This window comes from Chiloscyllium plagiosum, unplaced genomic scaffold (genome assembly GCF_037043375.1).
Source record: "Chiloscyllium plagiosum isolate Xiang-an unplaced genomic scaffold, Cpla_swu_hap1 HiC_scaffold_3, whole genome shotgun sequence".
Taxonomy (NCBI): domain Eukaryota; kingdom Metazoa; phylum Chordata; class Chondrichthyes; order Orectolobiformes; family Hemiscylliidae; genus Chiloscyllium; species Chiloscyllium plagiosum.
Window position 1 is genome coordinate 16,640,111 of NW_028270141.1, and position 21,204 is coordinate 16,661,314.

At 42.8% G+C, this 21,204-nt stretch overlaps 1 pseudogene; it reads left to right on the plus strand.

Annotated features, from left to right (window-relative positions):
- Nucleotides 1-4,556: 4,556 nt before the first annotated feature.
- Nucleotides 4,557-10,363, plus strand: LOC148150525 (uncharacterized; annotated as a pseudogene).
- The last annotated feature ends 10,841 nt before the right edge of the window (nt 10,364-21,204 follow it).

Sequence of the window (21,204 nt, forward strand, 5' to 3'; positions counted from 1 at the left end):
CTCATCTCCTTTAAAGAAGGAAGCTGCTGTCCTTACCTGGTCTGGCCTGCATGTGACTTCAGACCCACAGCAATGTGGTTGACTCTTAACTACCCTCTAGTCAATTAAGAATGGGTAATAAATTCTGGTTCAGCCAGCCATGCCCACATCCCGTGAATGAATTTTTAAAAAACTAAGTCAGGTTGATAATTTGCTTGGAGGGAAACTTGCAGGTCATTGTGATCCCATGATTTTCTAGATAGCAGTAGTTGTGGGTTTGGACAGTGATATCTAAGAAGCCTTAATGAACTTCTGCACTGCACTTGGTACACAAATGCCACTGAGTGTCAGTACTGGAGGGAGTGAATGTTTGTAGATGTTGTGCTGACTGCTTTGAACTGGATAATTTCAAGCTTCTTGAGTTTTGATGGACCTGCAATTGGGCAGAGTAAGGGTCGTTGGAATTTAATCCTGATAAATGTGAGTTGATACATTTTGGGAGTTCTAATAAGGGAAGGATATACACAATGAATGGTGGATCTCTAACAGGTACTGTGGATCAAAGGAATCTTGGCAACAAGTCCCTAGATCCCTGAAGATATTCGCACAGGTAGACAAGATGGTGAAAAAGGCATGAGGGATGCTTGCCTTCATTAGCTGGGGTGGAGAATATTGAAGCAAGGAAGTCTTGTTCCAACTTTTCATAACATTGGCTAGGCAGCAGATGGAATACCGAATGCAGTTCTGGTCACAGCACTATTATAAGAAAGGACTTGATTGCACTGGAGAGAGTGCGGAGGAAATTCACCAGGTCGTTGCCTGGGTTGGACAATCTCATTAATGACGAGAGACTGGTTAGACTGGGTTTGCTTTACCCTGGAGTAAAGGAGGCTGTTGGGGGGTAATCTGATAGAGGTATGCAAAAGTATGAGAGGCATAGATAGGATGGATCGTGAGAACCTTTTCATTATGGTAGGTGCGTTTAAGACCAGAGTGCATATGTTTAAGGTGAGGAATAGTGGTTTCAGGGGACATGAGGAAAAATAATTTCATTCAGAAGGTGGTTTAAATATGGAATATGCTGCCAGAGTGGGTGGTGGAGGCAGGTACTCTCATTACATTTAAGTAGCATTGGATGAGCACTGAAAATGCCAGGGTATAGTAGGCTGTGGATCAAGTGCAGGTAAATATGATTAATATCATGTGGTATTTGTTGATCTGCATTGACATGATGAGCAAATGGCCTGTTTCTATGCTATGTGACTCTATGACATCCAGGTGAGTGGAGAATATTCCATTACGCTCCTGGCTTGTGCCTTGTAAATGGTGGAGAAAGTGAGGACCGCAGATGCTGGAGACCAGAGCTGAAAAATGTGGTGCTGGAAAAACACAGCAGGCCAGGCAGCGTCTGAGGAGCAGGAGAATCGACGTTTGGGGCATAAGCCCTTCTTCAGGAATTTTTTGACGTTTCGGGTATAAGGCCTTCCTGTAATTGGTGCAGAAGTATTAGAGTGCCAGGAGTTATCACAAAACATCTGACTTCTAAGGAATATCTTGTTAAGAAGAGTCCCAATGTCCTTTTGTTGTTCTCCTTTAAAAGAAATACAACGCAGATATACTTTATCCCTCACACTCAAATCCTCAAAAACCATTAAATGCGAAGCCTTCCTCACAACAGCTTTAGGCTGGTCCCAAAAAAAGCATGTAGGTGAACTTGCATTCAAACACTTTATTCCATATAGTTTTTCTCAATAAAAACTTGCTTGTACCATAATTTGCTGAAAGTTCATGATATAAGTGCTGTTTTAGTGTCCCTCCACAGAACTTTCCAATCTTCCAGACTCCAGACTGGATTTTTGATCCATTAACAATTATGAACAGCAGGTGGCATCATGGGTCCAAGATTTTGTCAACACCAGCATCCTGTCTGCTGCAATCAAGATTTGAAGATGCTGGTGTTTGACTGGGGTGTACAAAGTTAAAAATCACACAACACTAGGTTATAGACCAACAGGTTTAATTGGAAGCAATCAATACTGCTTTAATTCCTTATCATTGTCATCATCTACTGCCCCTTCATTTGAGAATGACATCCACTCAAAGATTGCCAGTTTCTGCATTGTTACTGAACAGGCTCATTAGCTCATAGAGGGCAGATGAGGCAAAAGGCAGGATTTGGTTCCTTTTAATCCTTCTCTGTTCTCTCTCTACTTTATCATCAAAATTCTGCGACTTAAAAGATGGGTGCAACTTGATAGAAATGTTGATTTTTTTGACTGATTGGCAGCAAGCTCCTCCAAATCACTAATGTCAATACTGCCACTCTCTCAAAGAGAGCTTCAGACTGTCTTCAAAGTGTTTCCTTTGTTCTCCCACCCCCAGAATATTGAGAGATGATACAGCAGGTGAGGAGATCTTCCGTGCCATCTGGACAGTGTTCGGTCCATCAACATTGATCTGACAGAGTGTTGCCTGATGGCTTGTGGAGCTAGCTTCAGGAATGACACTGGCATTGGTTTCATGGTATGTGATTTTGGTGGCATTGGTGACAAAGTTTATCTCACTCTTTCATGTGGTCACCAACACATCAACCCCCGGTTCAGCGCAGTTTCGGACTGTGGTCTGCAATATGGGAGTGTGGCCACAATTTCTACATTGAGCATGAGGTCATTTGTCAACTTGCAGAGGCCATTGTTGTCAAATGCTCCCTGCTGTAGTTCAGAGAAGGCTGAGCTGCTACAGCAATCAGGGTTGGATCTCCTCATCAGTGGTGGCTTTTGAAGGTATGTGAATGCCCAATATATTCCAGAGTCCTTCCTTCAACACATACAGATAATACAATATTTGGCAGACCAGGTATGGATCGATACAAGCATCGTTTCAGCAATTTTCAAGGGCAGTCTGGGTTTATTGAATGCAGAATTGAAGATATCGAGAACGACATGGAAGTCTGGTTCAGAGTAGAAAAAGACATTGCATTTATTTGCACACTGTTGATTACGTATATCTAGAGTGATCAGCTTATAGTTTAGTTTTAGTTTATTTTTGTATACATTCTTCGTAAATGGACTCTAACAACAGTAAAACAACCAGATGGCCTATAATGTAGTTCATGCTCAAATCGTATATTTGCATTGAATTGTAATAAAAATTCAAATAAGACAATATATTGTTTCACAATAAAAAAAGGTACCCATGTGCCAACTGACACTCAATATAAATTGCATTAAAAAAACAATTATTTATTATTAGTTCAGAAATGTGAACACTACTTAAAACAAGGGCTGACTCAACTGGTTTATAGAAACTTAAAAATCACACAACGCCAGGTTATGGTCCAACAGGTTTATTTGGAAGCACTAGCTTTTGGAGCACCGCTCCTTCATCAGGTGGTTGTGGAGTATAAGATTGTAAGACACAGAAGTTATAACAAAAGTTTACAGTGTGATGTAACTGAAATTATATATTGAAAAAGACCTGGATTGTTTGTTAAGTCTCTCATCTTTTAGAATGACCATGTTAGTTTCAGTTCTTTGAAATTAAGATGGAGTTCACACTCTCAGCTTGCAGTCAGGGTACAGCAGTACAGTTAAAGGACATTACCAAACAGGCAAGGCAACAAAACTACACCATGTGCATGCACACTTAGCACAAGAAACTGGAGAAACTTGGCATCACCACCAGCAGTAGCCAAGCCTGCCCTGGCACCGCAGTGGGAAAAGCTATCACCGCGAGGAAGTCGATTGTTAACTTATCAGACCACACCCTTCAACCGGAAGAGATTGAAGTTCTTAGCTGGGTCTTGATTTCTGCCTCACTGCCAAAGTAAACCCCATGGGTCTTGAAGCAGACACAGAGGAATTCATCAGATGAATGAGACTCCAGGAATTCTTTCAGGATTCCAGCAGTGATCTCAGTGAGCTCACCAAGGAACTGGAACAGTCATCACAGGGATCCGTAGAGCGGTAACCAAAGAAGGAGTCAACTTGGACCCCACTGGACGGCCGCTGCCCTGGGCTTGACATGTATGCTCAAACTATCAGGAAATATATAAATGCATCAGCTGCACCCACAAGGTAGAACAAAATATCACCTGATCACAACGCAATGCCATTCCTACTCTCAAAACCAATCAGAACACTGTCATCAAACCAGCAGATAAATAAGGAGCAATCATCATTCAGAATACAACAGAATAGAACAGGAAGTGTACCAACAATGGAACAACCAGGAACACTACAGGTAACTCCGGCCGATCTGACCAAACAGCACACCCATGAACTAAACGCATTGTTTAGGACTTTGGATCCAGTCCTTCAGAGTTCCCTACATGCCCTCATCCCACGTACTTCTCACATAGGCATCTTCTACTGTCTTCCGAAGAATCACAAAGCCAACACACCAGGACTTCCCATCGTATCAGGCAATAGGACCTGTGTGAGAACCTCTTTGGCTATGTTGAAGGCATCCTGAAACCCATTGTACAGGGGGCCCCCAGCTTCTGTCATGAGACTACAATTTTCTGACAGAAATTCAGCATCCACAGACCAGTCGAACCAGGAATATTCCTCGTCACAATGGACATGTCAGCAATCTACACCAGCATCCCTCACAATGATGGCATCTCGGCAACTGCCTTCGTACTCAACACCAACAACTGCCAATCTCGAGCACCATCTTACAACTCATCTGCTTTATCCTCAACCACAACATTTTCACCTTTGACAACCAGTTCTTCATCCAGACACATGGAACAGCCATGGGGACCAAATTTGCACCCCAACATGCCAACATTTTCATACACGGGTTCGAACAAGACCTCTTCTCTACGCAGGACCACCAACCAACACTATGCACCAGGTACATTGATGACATTTTCTTCCTCTGGACCCATGGCGAGGAGTCACTGAAACAACTACACAGTGATATCAATGAGTTTCACCTCACCATCAAACTCGCCATGGACTACTCTCTACTATCTGTCTCATTCTTGGACACATGTATCTCCATCAAGGATGGGCATCTCAGCACCTCACCCTACCACAAACCCACGGATAACCTCACAATGTTCTCCAGCTTCCACCCGAAACATATTAAACCAGCCATCCCCTATGGACAAGCCCTATGCATACATGAGATCTGTTCAGATGAGGAAGAATGTGATGGACACCTGAAGGTGCTCAAGGAGGCTCTCATAAGAACAGGGTACAAAGCTCAACTCATTGACCACCAGTTCCGACGTGCCACAGCGAGAAACCATAATGATCTCCTCAGGAGACAGACATGAGCTGCAATCTTCATTGTCCAGTACTTCACGGGAGCTGAAAAACTATGGTATGTTCTTCGCAGTCTGCAACACATTATCAATGAGGATGAGCACCTCGCCAAGACATTCCCCACACCTCCACTTCTCACTTTGAACCAACCACCAAATGTCAACCAGATCATTGTTCGCATCAAACTGCCTGGCTTTCAGGCCAACACCATACAACCCTGTCACAGTAGACGCTGCAAGATGTGTCAGAGTGTCGACACAGATACCACCATTACACGTGGGGACACCTCCCACCATGTACATGGCAGGTACTCATGTGACTCGGCCAACGTTGTCTATCTCATACACTGTAGGCAAGGATGCCCTGAGGCTTGGTACATTGGCGAGACCGAGCAGAGGCTACAGCAACGGATGAATGGGCACCGCACAACAATCAAAAGACAGGAGTGTTCCCTCCCAGTTGGAGAACACTTCAATGGTGTGGGAAATTCACCTTCAGACTTCCAGGTGACCATCCTCCAAGGCGGACTTCGGGTCAGGCAACAATGCAAAGTGGCTAAGCAGAGGCTGATAGGCAAGTTCAGTACCCATGGGGATGGCCTCAACGGGAACTTGGGTTCATATCACACCGCAGGTGGCTCCACTGCACTATATATATATATATATATATACATATGTGTGTATATACACACACACACTCTCTCTCTCATACGCTCACTCAAACTCACACATGCACCCTCTCACAGACTTATACTCCTTTGCACCCACACTTACTCAAAAACACATACACACATTTTCTCACAGACACTCATACCCTCCCCCCCCCCCCCCCCATACACATACCCACTCATATGCATGCACACACATATAAATTTGTGGGGTGAATTTGTACTTGCAAAATTACATTTCATTTTGCTCAAAAATTGCATGAATCCATGTAAAATTCTGTCAATCTTTTTTTTTAGAAATTGAATCAGTCTGAACATTGGGGCACAGACAGCCTCACACAGGGCACCTCACACCTTCAATGCATTATTAGATTAGATTAGATTAGATTAGATTAGATTACTTACGGTGTGGAACCAGGCCCTTCGGCCCAACAAGTCCACACCAAACGCCAAAGCGCAACCCACCTAGAACCACTCCCCTACATTGACCCCTTCACTTAACACTATGGGCAATGTAGCATGGCCAATTCACCTAACCTGCACATCTTTGGACTGTGGGAGGAAACTGGAGCACCCGGAGGAAACCCACGCAGACACGGGGAGAATGTGCAAACACCACACAGTCAGTCGCCTGAGACGGGAATTGAACCCAGGTCTCTGGCACTGTGAGGCAGCAGTGCTAACCACTGTGCCACCGTGCCACCCACACGGTGGCACATGGCACCTATTGTTTAAGTTCACTTGAGAATGTAACTTTAAAAAAAGTTCTTGAATTTACATGTGAAAGAACTGAAATCAACATGTTCATTCTAAAAGATGAGAGACTTAACAAACAATCCAGGTCTTTTTTCAATATATAATTTCAGTTGCATCACACTGTAAACTTTTGCTACAAATTGTGAGTCTTACGATCTTATTCTCTACAACCACCTATTGAAGGAGCGGCGCTCCGAAAGCTAGTGCTTCCAAATAAACGTGTTGGACTATAACCTGGTGTTGCATGATTTTTAACTTTGTACACCCCAGTCCAACACTGGCTCCTCCAAATCAAGATTATAGAAAGTTAGTTTGAAAAGTTCTGGATAAACTGCATACAACTTAAAAGATGCTTACACAAAGGCAAGATGTCGAGTAGAAAAGTATATTAACACAAAGTTTTCTCAATAACGACCAGTAAAAATATGGAAGTTTTGAATGAAAATTATAGTTGAGGTTCTGAGGAAGGGTCACTTGACCCAAAACGTTAACTCTGATTTCGCTCCACAGATGCTGCAGACCTGTTGAGCTTTTCCAGCAATTTCTGTTTTTATCTCTGATTAAGAGCATCTGCAGTTCTTTCTGTTTTTATAAGTTTAGGTATTTATAAATTAATAGAAAGTAAAACAACTGATATTCTATTTTCAGTCGGAATATTTGGCATTGTGTTTGAATAAATCAGCGCTGGTTCATTTGAAAAACTGATTGTTACGCTATTATTATGCATCAGTACATTTGAGAATAATATTTTAGTCAAATAACGCAATTAAAGAATAATTTATCTTCCAAGTTAAATAAAATTGCGAGTCCCACTGTATATGTACAGCTAAATGTGTTTTTCTCTCCCTTTGTAAACATGCAAATTCCCTATTAAAAGCTTATTGTAGCCTCAGTTCTGACCAACCTTGGGTTTTCCATTGAGAGGCTGAGGTGAAAACTCATGCTAATAGTGCGGAAGATGAATTAAATCAGGGGAGTTGGTGAGTATGTGACGCAGATTATGGCTTTTAAAGGCCTAAAAATTGTCAAAGAAATAACAAGTTGTGAGATAATCCATGATAGACACACCTTAGGAGGCATACTCCAGGATTTGGATGTGAACAATGTTCCAGTGTGGATCTGAGGCAATGCTGCACTGTGCAGCACTGTTGCAATTTTCAACGGAGATATTAAACTGAGTCTCACCTACTCAGGTGGACATTGTGTTATTTCAGGGAAGAGATATATTTCAACATCCTCACTGGTATTTTACCTCTTAATAAGTATTGTAAAATAAAGTTCTATTTCCGTTACATTGCTGTGTGTGGGAGCTTGCTAATTGTGAATTGGTTGACTACATTTTAAAAGTGAATACACCTCAAAATTACCGAATTAGTTGTCATGTGATTTGAGCTATCTTGCACTTGGGAAAGGTGCTGCATAAATGCAAATGTTTTAAAAATAAATTTTCAGTAGTTTTGATACTACAAAGTGACAAACAAGTTACAGAAAGGTTAGCACAATTCAAAAACAAGAATCTGTTACTACCCGAAATACATGCTTGAATTTTGTCTGTACATTTTAAAATTTTGGGCTACATTATATTTTTTAAACACTAAAGTGCCTTGAACTTTTTTACCGTTATAATCTTCATCTTGCATAATTGCATTTTCATTAAGCAATGGTATAAATAAAACAAGACAACGAGGCAGGACTTAAGTAAGTAGGCTAAATTCTGATGATGCTGACAAAAGCTGATTAAGAGCAGCTCAATGCCTAATGCTACATACCTTCCCACAGCTTGCTTTTAATCCAGTCATAGAAATAACAATGGAACACATTAAAGTACATACACACAGTGGAAACAGAGTTGAATGAGTCATGCAGTTGAACAGTGCAAACAAATTGATTTAGAATGAATGGAAATCTCACCAGGATATAGAATTAACACAATTTTACTGTATTATATTCTTGAACTCTCATCTAAATGCTGAATGTTCTCTGCAACTTTTAACATACCACCTGATCATTTCTAAAATGAATTTTCAAAAAGAAATTGAATGTTTGCCTAATAGAGTCATGGAGGTGTACAGCACGGAAAAAGACCTTTTGGTCCACTTGTCCATGCCAACCTGGTTTCCAAACCTAATCTAGTCCCATTTGCCAGCACTTAGCCCATATCCCTCTAAACCTTTCAAACCGAATCAACATGGACATCTACTACAAACCGACCGACTCCCACAGCTGCCTGGACTACACCTCCTCCCACCCTGCCCCCTGTAAAAACGCCATCCCAATCTCCCAATTCCTTCGACTCTGCTGCATCTGCTCCCAGGAGGACCAGTTCCAAAAACGTACAACCCAGATGGCCTCCTTCTTCAAGGACCGCAATTTCCCCCCCGACGTGGTCGACGATGCCCTCCACCGCATCTCTTCCACTTCCCGCTCCTCCGCCCTTGAGCCCCGACCCTCCAACCGCCACCAAGACAGAACCCCACTGGTCCTCACCTACCACCCCACCAATCTCCATGTACAGCGCATCATCCGCCGTCATTTCCGCTACCTCCAAACGGACCCCACCACCAAGGATATATTTCCCTCCCCTCCCCTATCAGCATTCCGTAAAGACCACTCCCTCCGTGACTCCCTCGTCAGATCCACACCCCCCACCAACCCAACCTCCACTCCCGGCACCTTCCCCTGCAACCGCAGGAGGTGCAAGACATGCGCCCACACCACCCCCCTCACCTCCCTCCAAGGCCCCAAAGGAAACTTCCATATCCGCCACAGATTCACCTGCACCTCCACACACATCATCTATTGCATCCTCTGCACCCGATGTGGCCTCCTCTATATTGGGGAGACAGGCCGGCTACTTGCGGAGCGTTTCAGAGAATACCTCTGGGACACCCGGACCAACCAACCCAACCACCCTGTGGCTCAACATTTCAACTCCCCCTTCCACTCCACCAAGGATATGCAGGTCTTTGGACTCCTCCATCGCCAGACCACAACAACACGACGGTTGGAGGACGAGCGCCTCATCTTCCGCCTAGGAACCCTCCAACCACAAGGGATGAACTCGGATTTCACCAGTTTCCTCATTTCCCCTCCCCCCACCTTGTCTCAGTCAAATCCATCGAATTCAGCACCGCCTTCCTAACCTGCAATCTTCTTCCTGACCTCTCTGCCCCCACCCCAGTCTGACCTATCACCCTCACCTTGACCTCTTTCCACCTATCACATTTCCGACGCCCCTCCCCCAAGTCCCTCCTCCCTACCTTTTATCTTAACCTGCTGGACAAACATTCCTCATTCCTGAAGAAGGGCTTATGCCCGAAACGTCGATTCTCCTGTTCCCTGGATGCTGCCTGACCTGCTGCGCTTTTCCAGCAACACATTTTCAGCTCTGATCTCCAGCATCTGCAGTCCTCACTTTCTCCTCCCTGATTAGACCTGAAGCCAAGCAGGGCTGCCCACTCTCTCTACTGCCTTGTTTTTGTGTGGGATAGAGCCTTTTGCTGAGTTCATCAGGCAGGATGTGAGCCTGAGAGGGGTCACTATTCCAAGCAGCAGAGGCCTGCAGATCAAAGCCTCCCTGCAAATGGATGACGTAACCATTTTCTGCTCGGATCTGTGTCAGTGCACAGATTCCCGTGACCAATTCGAACCGCCGAGGGAGCTGAGGGAAATCGAGGAAGAGTGAGGCCACGTTCTTTGGGAATGGAGCTGACCAATCCTTTATCCTCTTCTCTGTCAGGACAGATTAACTGTAGGTGCTGGGAATATGGTTCAGAGGGGCCAAAGTATGCGCAAAAATTTGGGAGGAGCATATTGTTCAAAGTGAAGCAGAAACTGCGATTTTGGAGCATCGATCCCTCTCCACTGGGAGTAACAGTCTGGTCATCAGGCATGTATGTGGCACAGGTCTGGCCCAGTCCCTGGACCGATGTTGTTGCAGTCACCAAAGCCATCACCCACTTCATCTGGAAGTCTAACATGAACCGTGTCCATAGGGACAGCATGTACAAAACTCTATATTAGGGGAGGAAGAACATACCCAACACTATCCTCATTCTGATGGCCACCTTTGTGTGCAGCTGCATCAAGCAGTTGTAGACCCTAGGTACACCCTGGGTACCAAGTGTCACTACATACCGAGGTTCTATCTGTCCCCAATGTTACAAGGGATGGGACTGACATCACTGCCACAGAATGCTCCAAATAGTTCAACCACTCCGTAACACACATCCTTAGTGGAGAAATTTGCAAAGAGAAACACCTTTGACCACAATTTCATCAGGAAGTGGTCAGCACGTAGAGTCGTCGAGATCCTGAGAGAAAAGGAGAGGTGAATCCTGTTGAGTTGTTCCCTGAGCAAACTGTCAAAGTCATTCCAACAAGCACCAAGACATCGCTGGGCTGGTGGTGAGAGGGACACTACCTGTGAGATCCTTCCTGTACGCCCGGGTTCTCTGCACCACCGCATACTACCCTTGAAGCAGCTGCAGGGGGTGGAGGATAGAGACTGTCACACATCTGCTGGAATGTGTCTTTGCAAAGGAAATCTGAATAAAGACGCAATGGTTTTTGGTGAGGTTCGTCCTGAGCAGCTCCATGAGGCAGGACTCTGTGCTCTTACGGTCTGTTCCCAAGGACACACACCAAGACAAACATTGACTGCACTTGGAGGACTATCAACTCAGTGAAAAACATTCTTTAGTCTGCCTGAAAGTTGTTGGTCTTCCAGAGCGAGGAGTTGATCCTTACCAAGTGTTGCAGCCTGGCACATTCCAAGGTCCAGGACTAAGTGCTGAGCGACGCAATAAAGCTTGGGGCAGCTCCTGTCAAGGTGCAGTGGGGAAACACCACCATCGAAGCTCTTTCTGCCAAAGTTAAACGGGGGCCCATTCAGTTATTGGTCCCTCCCGGTGCATCAGATGTTGCAAATAAAACCTTGTCAGAAATATCTTGGGTTTGTTTGCTGGATAGAGTCAAACTCCAATGTTTGTTTGTTTCTTCAACATTATGTTACTGTACAGAACGAACAGCTTTAGTCACTCTGTGTGTATAAAAAGGTATTTTTATGAATAAAGTTTTTTTTTGAAATAAAAACGATTTCAACGCTATTTTGCCCTTACATTAAGGGTTCTGGTTCTTGATCTGCTGCAAGCTGAAGGAACAACATGTCATTTTCCACTCAGGCACTTTATACCCTCCCACACTCAACACTGAGTTTAACAACCTCAGACTATGAATGTGGTCAGCGACTTTTCCTTATCCAAACCATTCCCCGCCTACTACAACTCATCCCCTCCCAACTGGCTTGTTTCCATGGGTTTGCAGTCAGTACAGCTAACATACCTTTTGCTGTTAAGATCTATTGTTACCACCGACTCTTCAACTTTCTCTCTATGAGAGGGAACATCACCCTAGGAATTAGCAGATACCAAAAGAACAACCAACAACAATACACTGTGTGCCAGCAGGAGAGCTGCACGTTTTGAATATTATGTGCACATTGTGCATGCAGTGACTGACTGAAGTTAATACATTACGGGTTAATGAGTGCCAGTTTTCTTTGTGACCACGTACGTTACACAACTTGTGTGACCTGCAACTGCTATTGATAGTACAGACACTTATTGTTTGTTTTTATTATAAGGAGGATATTTAGAGAAGTGCAATTATACATGCTGTAGTCATGTGATCTCTATCTGTGTTATAGATATCTTTCTATGACAACGATTGAATATATGTCATGAATAACAGTTATTTCAACAACTTCCAATTTCCTAGACACAATCACTTTGCTTTCACTAATCTCCCCACAGGCACATAGTGAGCAGTTTCTCTGCCTTTCATCATAAAGGCCCAATTAGTCCACGAACATCACCATCCGCATGTTCCTCACTCAATTTGTTCCCATTGAAAAGGTTCCACTTTAGCCCCACTCATTTTGTCTAAGTAAAAGGTGTTGCTATGGAAATCTGTATGGATCCTACCTGTATTTATCTGTCTGTGGGATATCTGAAGCATTCATTTTTCCAGTCCTACTCTCTTACCTCTTTTACACTGAGGAGTGCCTCCATGTCTCTGCCTGCTCTTTTACAAAAATGGAAAATTTCATAAACTTTCCTTCAGTTTCCACTCACCCCTCACTTTGCTCACACCTATGTTTAACTCTGCTTCCTTCTTCATGATAAGCCCACTGATTCTCACAATCATCTATATTTACACTTTCTCACAGCACCCTTCTGTTGGGACTCTATTCTCATCTCCCAAACTTCAGTGCAGCATTGAAGAAGTTGGACATTGTCAGAAGGGACACATTAATGTGAGGATATAAAAGATCCCACGGCACTATTTGAAGAAGACTAAGAAAGTTGACCATTACAACAGTTTTCCCCCATCTGACATGAACAAACCATGTTAAGTGATCATTCATCTCATTGCATTTTTGAAAGGACACTTTTTAAACATAGGTTGACTCATTTACCCAAAGAATAATTATGATTTCACGAGGGCATTGGAGGTAATTTCTAAAGGTGCAAAAAGCACTATAGAATCCCAACAGTATGCAAGCAAGCCATTCAGCCCATCGAGTCCACACTGACCCTTCGAAGATCATCCCAAACTAAACCTATAACCCTGCATTTCTCATGGCCAATCCACCAAGCCTACACATCCCTGCACACTTTGGGAAAGTTCCCACGGCCAATCCACATAGCCTGCACACCATGGGAGATTTCCCATGGCCAATCCACCTAGCCTGCACACCTTTGGACTGTGGGAGGATACCAGAGCACCTGGAGAAAACACATGTCGACACTGGGAGAAAGTGCAAACTTCACATGAACAGTTGCCCAAGAGTGGAATCAAACCCAGGTCCCTAGCATGATGAGGCTGCAGTGCTAACCATTGAGCCATCATGCCTTCCCAAAAAATAAATGTTCTTGCATTCTTAAACAGAAGTGACTGCCTTGGGGTATAACATTATTGCCTGTAATTTCGAAGATATCTATTATTTTATAATATATGAATTTCAGCCTATTGTAGAGTTTCTCATGTAATGCAAATGGCTGACATACTAATGAATAGATGGGGAAAGTAGTCTGCAGCTGGTTGCTGCAACAGCTCAGCAGTTTGACCTCTGTTTTAAGGACAATAGAAGTGGAGATGGTGAAGAATAAAGTGGTAATGATAGTCAAGGCCTTGCTTTTCCTTCCCGATATTCTTTGCTCTGGGCAGCATTGCGTTAGGTCGAGGACAAGGCAGCCAGAACATACCCACTGATGCCATTAGAAACATCCAAAACATGGTCTGTCACTGTAGATGGAAAGAAATCTGCATCAAGCAGCCTGCAGATCCAGTTCTGCATGGTGGTTGCCTGGTAGCAGAAACTGGAAGGATATCAGACAGATAATGATAGTTTGCACATCTGCCGATGCAACACAACCTACATGACATCCTTTATATAAGTGAGATGATGAAACTAATGAATTAGTTGTTTGACAGTTTAAATGTAAGAATTACTGAAGAAGGCACATTTTGTTGAAGCATTTCATCTTTTTCCCATCAGGACAATTCAGAAAAATACCAAATCAAGGGGAAAAATAACATTTAAACTGCATTCAAAGAGAGTGCAGATTATTTAGCAAATAGACTCTAATCTGTCAAGGTATTTCCATGGAAAATGTGCCTATTAACGCTGATTGACAGTTAACTGCCAGCTTTGTTTAAAGTTTAACACAAGCAGGCTGTATCTGGTTGGTTAAGCTCTGAGATATGAATGAGTGAATGGCTGTTAACTATTTAGTTCAGTTGAAACAGGAATAGTATATATACATGTCTTCTCAGTGTGCAGAGAAAAGAGCCCTGAAAATTAAAAGTGCAAATTGAATTTTGAAATTTGTTTATTCTTGGAATTTTGGGAACAGCTTATCTCTTTATCCAACGAAAAATATACCAGCATTGGAGGCAGTCCAAAGAAGGGGCACAAGGTTGATCTCGGGTATGGAGGGGTTTTATTCGGAAGAGTGATTGAATAGGTTGGACCTGAATTTAGAAGAATGAGTGGTGACTTTGTTGAAACATAGGGGACTTAATTAGTTTGGATTAGGTGAGATTGCAGAGGGGTTATTTCCCCTGGTAGAAGTGTCTAAGAATAAGAGATCATCCGGTTAGCACAGAGATGAAGAAAGGTTTCTTCCCTAAGAGAGTCATGAGTCTGTAGAATTTATTACCGCAGAGGCCTGTTGAGGCTGGGCCACTAAGTATATTCAAGGCTGGGATAGACACTTTTTTAATTGGTGGGGGAATCAAGGGTTGTGGAGAAAGGGTAGGAAAGTGGAGTTGAGGACTATCAAATAAGCGATTAAATAGCAAAGCAAACTCAGCCGACTGATTGGTCTACTTCTACCTTGTGGTCTTATATTCTTACGCACTATTGTGGATGTAATGGTTCTTTGGTGTCGTTTCATGAATTTGAATGGAGAAGAATAGCAGTGACCCAGTAATAAAGGCTGACCTCTGAAACTTTCAAAGCAGCTGTGTAAAGCAGAGTTTTTGTCATTGTGTGAGGCCACATGCATTACGTAGCACTACATTAACGATTTGTGTTTCTAACACTGGGACTCACTGGGGTTCACCTTTGACTTCTGTCTGAATCACAAGTGCAAACAGTGGGCTGCTCGATGCTGGGGTCGGGCAGATTGAGTTCTGTTGGTTTTGACCGTGATCTACTGTCACCAAATGGACACTTAACTGTGCAGCCTGTGCAAACAGGAGAAAGGGATCAAAGTCCACACTGAGCCAGCCAGCATGTTGTGGATGGTATGGGGTGGAATGCAGTAAGGAAAGTGGCCCTCTTGTCACTTACAGAAAGCAACTATCGGCATAATCTGGCATTTTTTGGATCAGGTTTTGAGCTGTTCCCTAAAAATGAGTGGGTTTTGCACGTGCAGTGTATATAACTTCACAGCTGTAAAATCATACTTGGCATCCTACAACTAGCCATTCGCAGGCAGATACAGAAACGGCAATTTACATTGATCTCATTTAACAGGTAGAAATAAAATTAACTTAACAAATCTTATACTGATGAATGAACTTGCTCAGCAATAGAACTACCATGCTAATACATAATTACACTATTCAAGGCGCAGTTGTTAGTCCTGGACTTAAAGCTCGACACCATTTCATCAAAAATGATTGATTTTAACATTTGCCTTTGTAATTAAATGTCCAATTTTCAGCAAATGAGAATCCTAAGGTATAATAATCCCAAATACAATTCAAAACAAAATCAACAAGAGTCCCTCAGTGTTTAAAATATGTTTCACAACTGATAAGGGGTATAACTCTGGAATAATAAGATCAATCGCAAATTTGAGAGATTGATACAACTGACTTGCACTGTGCTGTGAATAAATCATCAGATTTCGAAGTTGTGTGGGAAGTTTGTTCCAGTTTCATTTCCAGTGTGTGACTCACAGACAGTGCAAACCTAGAACAATATTAATATGTGTTAATATTGTGCTTTCACTGCTCATCATCAGGTGCAACACAGAAGCAGCAAATACAGCATACTAATAAGTTGCCAGCTGACACAATCAGTATGGGAACTGACACAGTACATATATATCAAACTAAACTGAGAAATATGCCTCTTCAAAGAATCCAATAAACTGGCCCAGAATTTTAATAAGGGCTAATGCCCGAAACGTTGACTCTCCTGTTCCTTGGATGCTGCCTGACCTGCTGTGTTTTTCCAGCTGCATACTTTTCAACTCTGACTCTCCAGCATCGGCAGTTCTCACTTTCTCCCAGAACTTCCAGCCAAAGTAACAGTGAATGTAATGGTATTCACTATTATTGACATGTCAATCATGCAGCAACTTTGTTTGAGAACACACTAACTTCTTTTCTCATTCCCCTGTTAAAAACATTGCTTCTTATCTGCTGACATAATCATTCTCCCTGACCACAGTCTGAGGTTAAGCCAGTCTGCTCCCAATGTTGATCCTGAGTTGAGCTACCATCCTAATATTTGTGCCAATTCTAAAGCACCTCAGTATTTTGCACCACTGTAGCATTGCCCAAATTCACCCTTAGCTCAGCAGCTTCTAAAATCCTCATCTGTGTTTCTCTTAGCCCTAACAATGCACTCCTACCTCATTCTTCAGTTAGCTCTCAATGTTAATATATCTTTGCAATACTGGATTGTTCCACATATTCTATTTCCTGGACTCTTGAGGTCATGAAAAACTCTACGCTTTGTATTTTGTTCACTGTAGACTTCATATTACAATGATTTTCCACTCAAACAACTTTGGCATAGTGGCTAGCACTGTTGCCTCATAGTGCTGGGGACCTGGGTTCAATTCCAGCCTCAGGTGACTGTCTGTGTGGAGTTTGCACGTTCTCCCTGTGTCTGTGTGGATTCCCTTTGGGTGCTCTGGTTTCCTCCCACAGTCCAAAAGTGTACAAGTTAGGTGCATTGGCCATGCTAAATTGCCCCATAGCAAGCCATGTCAATTAGTCATGGGAAATGCAAGTTACAGGAGATGGACTGGTCTGGATTCAAAAGGCTGAATTAGCAGGCTGAATGGCCTGTTTCCCTTCTGTTGGGATTCTATTCTTTGATTTTTCCTTTAAGGCATTCCTTAAAATTCTCCCTTTCGACCAAGCTGTTGGTCACCCGGTGAATACCTTCTCATCCTTGTTGGTGTCATCCTTTGTTTTAAATGCTCCAGTTAAGTGCCTTGGGACAGTTACATTACGTTATGTTAAAGTTGCTTCAGTTTATCCCTGTGGGAAGACATATTGAACAATCCAGTACAGATTCACAACCTGTACAACTGCACTGAGACCAGTTTAATTCCTTGAGTGATAATCTATTCTGTCCTGCTATTATTCAAGTTTACACTCAAAATGCTGATGTTGCTGTGTCTTTCTCTTTGTGCCTCCAAGTTTTACTCACCCTTCATATGTATTCCTTTCATTGTGTCCCTTGGCTGTAGTTTTGCTGCACTACAAAACACTCACAGACACACCCAGGGAATCACAATTTTTAATAAGATTCCAAATGTAGACTGGATGTTGATGCTTTATTTGCAGTGAATTACTTCTGTAACTGGCATTGTTTGACTCCTTAAATTAAGACGATACTCTAAGTAATATATACTAATGATGACAAAGCTAGTTCTAGCTCATGGTCAAAAGTGACACGACATCAGGTCATAGTCCATCAGGTTGTTTTGAAATCACAAGCTTTCAGAGTGCTGCTCCTTCATTCTGATGAATGAAGGACTATAACCTGATGTTGTGTGACTTCTGACATTGTCCATCTCAGTCCAACACCAGCACCTCCACATCCAGTTCTAGTTCATGTCAGTGTTTCAAATCAATGGCAATGATTTAATGTTAAGCTCAAAGTTCACTGTTTTCCAAGATTACAGATGTGATAAAAAGGATGGCAGATCAAGAACCTTTTTTACAATCTGCTCCATAATTAATGGATAAGCCAGTTCTTCTCTGTATCGATTTTGTCAGTAGTTTTCATTATAATATGAGAGTTGCAAAAGAGTTCATAGAAACTGTTACACAGGTGTTGCTTAGTGAAGTGTGGCACGGTGGCTCAGTGGTTAGCACTGCTGCAGCACAGCACCAGGGACCTGGGTTCAATTCCACCCTCAGGCACCTGTCGGTGTGGAGTTTGCATGTTCATCCCATGTCCATGTGAGTTTTCTCCAAGTGCTCCGGTTTCCTCCCACAGTCCAGAGGTGTGCAGGCTAAGTTAAGTGCATTAGTCAGGGGTAACGTTGAGTAATAGGGTAGGTGGAATGGGTCAAGGTGGGTTACTCTTTGGGGCGGTTCAGTGGTTAGCACTGCTGCCTCACAGCGCCAGAGCCCCAGGTTCAATTTCAGCCTTGGGCAACTGTCTGTGTGGAGTTTGCACATTCTCCCCGTGTTTGCATGGGTTTCCTCCGGGTGCTCCAGTTTCCTCCCACAGTCCAAAGATGTGCAGGTCAGGTGAATTGGCCATGCTAAATTGACCATAGCTGTTAGGTGCAGTAGTCAGAGGGGGGTGGGTTACTCTTCAGAGGGTCGGTGTGGACTTTTTGGGCCTAAGGGCCTGTTTCCACACTGTACGGACTCTAATCATCTAATCTTAGACAATGGGATTGAATCCACCAGCTGGAGAGTTGGTACTGCATCGCTAGCTTTCAGGAAGGCCCAGGGGATGAAGTGAATCTCAGGTAATTAATTGGGAAGCGGCAGAAACTCCCCAGGATCAAGAAGCCTGGGCATGGAAAGCCAGACTGTCACGAGCTGCCAGCCATAGAGGTCTGCCATTACAAATGGTGCCACTGGAGAGCTCTGGTGGATGTTGGTAAGGCAACCTGTGATAGGTGTATGATTGGTGAGGGTTCCTGACCATAGGTGAAGATAACGGAATGTGGGTCGTGGGGTGCGGGTCACTGGGGAGGGGAGATTTGCAGTAAGGGTGGAGTTCGCGTTGGCTTCCTCCTTTCCCATTGCTGGGTCTGTCAATCAGGCACTAATTATCTTTGAACGAGGAAAACGCCCCTCCCCAACTTTGAGCACAACAGTGTTCCACACAAGCACACTATTGAAGTGAAGATTAAGACAAGTGTCCCTCATTGTAGTACTGACTACAGAATGGCAAATTAGGGAGAACATCTGTACATGAGTGCATTTCAATCTAAGCATCCCCCATTTGGTTTAAAAAAGGGAAAAACAATTATATGCCTGAGCATGCACATTTAGAGTTACCTAAACTAATACATAGTGTATACATGACAGTTCTCATGCATTAGCAACTGTTTCTAATTCCAGCTAGTTCCATTTTTATCTATTAATTAACATACATGGCACGTATGATCATTTTGATGCTTGTGATTGTACACATGCATGTTATCAGCACTTTCTCTGATGTTTGCTGCTTGGAATGAGGTTCTCTCTAGTTCACTTTCAAAGTCCTCTCTGTCGACTCTGCTGACTACTATGCTGCTGCCTTAGACACTCCCTTCCTTGAGCTACATTAGCTGCGTCTGATACTACAATCGTTTCATGTTGGGGTTTCAGCAACTAGATTCTCTTGTGATCTCGCAATTACACCTTCTCTGTCTTGTTCAGTTTTTCTGTTCTTCGATGTGACCTGTGAAGTACAGTAACTCTTTTGTGGAATCTTGATGACTATTAGTCCAAACATTAGAGTGGCTTCTGCAGAAGCTTTATCTTTGTGTCCAGTATTGGAAATTCCAGATCTTCAGATCTGCTGGAGCACTGGCCTGTCAGACTGATTTGTCCCCTTGGGGTGAATATCATTCCGTCACAGAGCCTCAATCTTACCTTTGAGGGCTTCATTTTTGGATTGTCATCTGGTGTGACTTTACCCAAGTTGTCAAGTTCATAACATTGTGAGAAACACCAATGCCTACCTGACATTTAATAGTCACTTGATCCTCTCATTTTGCTTTCTCCATTGCAACAGTTGCAAATCATTTTTCTACTTTTATTTTAATGTTCCCAACCTGCTCTGAGGTGTAGCTTCAAGCATCCAAATCTTTGTCTGACATTTCTCTAGTATCCACATTTGATTCATCTGAATCATTGTCAGGTATCTTTATGACAATCAACTTCATAGCTTTGTTTATCTGCTTCCAAGCTAAAATAGTTCAACTTCATTCACTTAAAACACTGTGTTTTCCATGCTGGGCATGTTTTATTTGATTTTATTTTGATGATCTCTGCATTATTTGTTCTTCTTGCTTGATTTTTCTGTTGACTCTTCAGTAAATACTTGCTGCTTTTCTCTACTTGTGCTTACATTGTGGAGAGTCTGAGCTGCTTTTCAATGGAATGCACTGTCTGGACTGTCTCTCCACATTGTGAACAAACCCACTAACTTTCCCACTTGTGTGTTTTGGCTGTTGATTTACAAGCTCAGAGCTTCTGCACATGTTTATAATTTCTTCAAAAGTCAGGTTCTCTTTTCTTAAAGGTTGTGCTGTCAAGGTAACATCTTTTATACCCAAGATGATTTTACCTTCAATGAGTTTATCTTTTAACTTGAAAATTCTCACATTTACACAAGCTAAATTAATGATGTTACATACTGTTCAATGGATTCTTTTTCACTTTGTTTGAATGTGTAACATTTATATACTGCTTTGTTTTGGGTGAAAGCATGTCTTCAAAATTCTGGGGCTTTGTTTTGTTCTTCAGAGAGATTTAGGATGCAGTATATTTTGAAACACTATCTTGCCAACATTGATAAATATGTAATGACTTGTTCTTGTTCTGGTCTGGTCACCAAATGTATAAAGATTGCATAATTCTGCCAGCATTCCTGGAAGAATTCCCAATTTTTTCTAATATCTCCAGTCATACGAACAGGAGCTGGTAGGAAAACAACTACTGGAATTTTCACTTACACAGCTTTTTTCACTATGATCCACATCTTTTCTTCCCCAATTGCCACTAACAGTTCTGCAGCTGTATCTTTTTTATTTCAGC